Below are 5,165 nucleotides of genomic sequence, written 5' to 3' on the forward strand. Positions count from 1 at the left end.
ATGTAGTGTTCCATGATTCATTGTTTGTGCATAACACCCAGTGCTCCATGCAGAATGTGCCCTCCTCAATACCCATCACCAGGCTAACCCATCCTCCCACCCCCCTCCCCTCTAGAACCCTCAGTTTGTTTTTCAGAGTCCATCGTCTCTCATGGTTCGTCTACCCCTCTGATTTCCCCCCCTTCATTCTAGAATGTATGACTTTATTGAACATGTGGTTGTGTACAGCATAACCATAGTAACTCTGCACTGAGAGTTCAGGGGAACTCTTCTTTCTTCTGGCAACAGGGAACTCCTCAACCTTGGGGCTCATACCTAACATCTAAGTAGATGGTGGTCAGCAAATGTCTATTACATTAAAATGAGATATAAGAACTGAATGGTGAGGCCTTTCATTCTCTTCCAACTGTAAATTCACACAAAAGTAGTTACACAATGCTATATACTAAATCCCAAGCCCTATCCAGTAAGAGTTCATTGCCCAAGACTTTGTTGGCAAGTCAAGTTACAACATTATTGAGGGAAATGCTGACCATAAGTCTGGTTAAGTTACTTGTATTGGATTTTCCTTGAATTTTTTTGAGATAAGAAGTTAGAATTGTTTTGATTATGCCACTATGTTGACTTACTGATTAATCAGTCGAAACTAACATAATGATTAGAAATATTTTTATATCACTTGGGAGATAAAACGTACAAGATAGTGGTGAAAAATGAAAAAAATGAAAAGCAGTTTCATTTTATGACTTTCAAACTGATATTATCAGCTGATGGTGGAGGAAGATTGACATATGCTAAAACATTTAAAATAATTCTGTTGGAGACAGCTATTGACTCTGTTCAATTGACTCAAAAGGGAAGAATGTGATGGTAAATAAAATTCTAGTTATTCCTTTATTGATTCAACTTGCAACAGTACATTTCAAAGAGATACATGTTTATAACATTTATTACCTACATAAAATCAGTAGAAATTAAAAGTTTTGCATAAATGGCAGGAAGCTCACTTTAACTATTGTTGCCATCTCCTGTTCTATATAGAGGAGGGTTCATTTGGGTAGAAGTTTGAATTTGTATCACACCCAAAGTAGTCCAAAGTAGTGTCACAAATACAATGATATAGAAGTTTTCAAATTCCACTGAAATATTACTGTTATTAATCTTTTATTCTGTTAATGCTATTAACTGGTATTAATCTGTTATTAATGTGTTCACTGGCAGATAGAAAACGTTCTAGCTATTTTAAGGAAAAGCAATGTTTATAAAATTATTGGAAGAATCATAGGAGGAGGTTATAGGCTGAATTTCCAGAAAGAATTCCCAGAACAATCCTGGGAATTGGGCTAGCCAGAAAATGACACACTCAGAAAGTTGGACAATGAAGAAGCCGATGTCATGTTTATTGGCTCCAGATTACAACAGTTTAGCTGAACTCCCAGAACAAATCTGTAGTTATCAGAGCTACTGACATCCACTAGATGAGGAAAACTGCTGTCTTACACACTGGGGTATCACTTCTACTTCAGAGACCATGCAAGGGCATTGGATCAACAGAGTGCAAAACAAGCCTGGATCCCTTTTGGGATCTATGGTTTCATTTTTAATTTGGTAGATTTTTTGTATTATAATTGTTTCATCAGAATAAATTATTATAATACTTTTAAACAAATGATTGTCAATGTTTATTGTGTAAGCTGCATCATTATGAATTGCACATTATCACTGATGTGGTATCACATATATACTGACAAAGTTGGTAACAAATTGTTACAAAAACGTGATTTTTTTTTTTCAGGGAACTCTTTTTCAGAAGTGGCAGTTAGATAAGATATGTGATTCTCTGGAAATAGTAATCCTTATTATTATTGCAACTAAATTTTGTTAAGATCTGGCACAACTTGAAGATGATATGTCTTGGCAGGAGCTCAAATTGTAATTATAGCATCACTGTTCCTAAATAAGTTTGCATTTTGAAACATAATTCAGTGTCCCATTAGGATGTAAATCCAAGATTATAGGAAGTTTTTCAAGGTAGAATATCACTTTAGAATGCAAAAATCCATTTGGATAGTCACTCAGGAAAAATCAAATGATCAGATGACAGATTTCTGGATCTGAATGCAAAGTCATTTATTGTTAGAGCTTCTGTGATGAAAATAACAAGTAAACATACCTATAATTTTTAATAGTTCTTGGTAGATGGGAAGAATATATTGCTTAGCCTGATATTTTCTGTATCACATGTTTCTAAATATCTAGATGAACCATGAGAAACTATGGACACTGAGAAACAAACTGAGGGTTCTAGAGGGGAGGGGGGTAGGGGGATGGGTTAGGCCAGTGATGGGTATTAAGGAGGGCATGTATTGAACAGAGCACTGGGTGTTATATGCAAGCAATGAATCATGGAACACTATATATCAAAAATTAATGATGTAATGTATGATGATTAACATATTAAAAAAAAGAAAAAAAAGGTGTGTGTGTGTACAGAATAGAATATTATTCAGCCATAAAAAAGAATGAAATCTTGGCATTTGCAAAGACATGGATGAGCAAGAGAGTATATGCTAAGCAAAATAAGTTAGTCAGATAAAAGCAAATACCATATGATTTCACTCATATGTGGAACTTAAGAAGCAAAACAAATGAGCAAAGGGAAAAAGAGAAGCAAACCAAGAAACAGACTCTTAACTAAAGAGAACAAACTGATGGTAACCAGTGGGGAGGTGGGTGGAGGAATGGGTGAAATAGGTGTTGGGGATTGGGGAGGGCTCTTGTTGTGATGAGCACCGGGTGATATATGGACTTGTTGAATCACTGTATTGTACACCTGAAACTAACACTGTATGTTAACTATACTGGAATCAAAATTTTAAAAATAAAGAAAAAAGAAAATAAAAAAAAAGATCATGCATATCTGATTACATTACCAAAATCAAGGCTCAGATGGAAATGTTTGTAATTTACTAAAATAAGCAAATTTCCAAGATTTTCAATATTTGTATGGTTAGGTGCAGCTAGCTTAACAGGACAATGTGTAGTAAGGGCTTAGCAGTTCAAGCGAAATATAAATCATCAGTGTGATGAGAGTGGTCAAAATGCCAAAGCAACCATTGGCTGAATCTATGAAAGTACAGTTTTCAAGAGAAAAGATGCAGTGCTTCTTCTTTATATTGTGCTGTTCACCTGTTGGAGAAAGGGTTGTTCTGGGCACCACACTTTAAAAATGATATTGATATCATTGACTATACTCTAGACCAGAAAAGTTAAGTAAGTTATAAATGATCCTTAAACCATATGATATGCCTACTGGTTAAACAAAAATGAATAGACCAAATTTTATGTATAATAATTTAGGATAAGAAAAGTTTAAACATTCGATCGATATTGAGTAACTTCTCAAAATGAGAACTTCCTTGAAAATTGAAACTTTTTAAGTAATGAAATGATAATCGTATTCTGATTTTACTAATATGCAAATACCTTTAAAGTTATTAAACAGGTGCGGGTTAGGCTAGATATTCTTTAAAATCACTTCCAAGAGGGGCACCTGGGTGGTGAAGTCGATTAGGCCACCGACTGTTGGTTTCGGTTTAGGTTGTGATCTCAAGGTCGTGAGATTGAGCCCCCTGTCGAGCTCTGCATTCAAGGTGGAGTCTGCCTAAATTTCTCTCTTCCTCTCCCTCAGCCCCTCCCCCACCTCTCTCTCTAAAATAAAATAAATCTTTTTAAAAAATAGCTTCCAGAGTGCCTGGGTGGCTCAGTCATTAAGCATGGGCCTTTGGCTCAGGTCATGATCCCAGCATCCTGGGGTCGAGCCCAGCATCGGGTTCCCTGCTCAGCGGGAAGCCTGCTTCTCCCTCTCCCACTCCCCCTGCTTGTGTTCCTTCTCTCGCTGTCTCTCTCTCTCTGTCAAATAAATAAATAAAATCTTAAAAAAAAATAGCTTCCAAGATTCTGAAATTTCAGCTTCAATTAGCCATGTAATGACCTATTTCCTCAGTACAAGATAAAGCTTCTTTATTTGCTTTTACAAGTCCGTACTAGACAGGTTACCAGGAAGATTTATCTCCAGCCAAAAATTAAAAATAACACAAGCCAATTACACTTTGAAACAAATAGGAAATTGAAATCTTCTCAGGGTTTTTATGTTCTTTTTTTTCTAAAGATTTTATTTATTCATTTGTCAGAGAGAGAGAGCACAAGTGGGGGAGAGGCAGACAGAGGGAGAAGCAGACTCCCCGCTGAGTGGGGAGCTTGATGCGGGACTGGATCCCAGGACCCTGGGATCACAACCTGAGCTGGAGGCAGATGTTTAACTGACTGAGCCACCCAGGTATCCCAGGGTATTTTGTGGGGTTTTTTGTTTGTTTGTTTGTTTTGTGAAAAAATTTATATTTATATTTAGCCAGCTGGACTCAGTTTAGATGATTCCAATTTTGTTGGCAACATCCAAAGCATCATAGTCAGGAGCCAGTCGAACATACGCCTTCTTCTCTCCATCAGGCTTGATCAAGGTGTTAACCTTGGCCACGTCAATGTCGTAGAGCTTCTTCATAGCCTGTTTGATCTGGTGTTTATTGTTCTTGACATCCACAATGAACACAAGTGTGTTATTGTCTTCTATTTTCTTCACGGCTGACTCAGTAGTCAGGGGGAACCTGATGATGGCATAGTGATCAAGCTTGTTTCTCCTGGGGGCGCTCTTTCGAGGATATTTGGGCTGCCTTGGTAGACGCGGTGTCTTGGGTCGTCAGAATGTAGGTGACGTGCGGATCTTCTTTTTTTTGTGTGACTGTGGACGCCTTTCAGCACCACTTTCTTGGCCTTCAAAGCCTTTGCTTTGGCTTCAGCTTTGGGAGGGGCAGGGGCTTCCTTCTTAGCCTTTGGCGCCATCTTCGTAAAAGGGCAGTATTTTATGTTCTTAACAGAACTTTCCAATCAAGTACCAATGCCGGTGGACGTATTCCTCTTTGACCCCTCCCAAGGACAGGATGTGGGTAGGAATAGGAGGAAATTTTATATTCCTTGATGTTGGTGCAAGAGACAGAGAGTTAAGGGAACAGCCACCATTGCAATCCCATTTCACTTGTCTTAGTCTGAGTTGCCTGAGAAAATACTGAGTCTCCGAGATTTACGTGCGGGAAGGGATTAACTGCAGA

At 37.8% G+C, this 5,165-nt stretch overlaps 1 pseudogene; it reads right to left on the reverse strand.

Moving 5' to 3' along the window:
- Positions 1–4,391: 4,391 nt before the first annotated feature.
- Positions 4,392–4,899, reverse strand: LOC123837298 (large ribosomal subunit protein uL23-like; annotated as a pseudogene).
- Between the last annotated feature and the right edge of the window lie 266 nt (positions 4,900–5,165).

Source organism: Mirounga angustirostris, unplaced genomic scaffold (assembly GCF_029215605.1).
Source record: "Mirounga angustirostris isolate CCGP_5_RB_7025 unplaced genomic scaffold, mMirAng1.0.hap1 SCAF_8, whole genome shotgun sequence".
NCBI lineage: Eukaryota > Metazoa > Chordata > Mammalia > Carnivora > Phocidae > Mirounga > Mirounga angustirostris.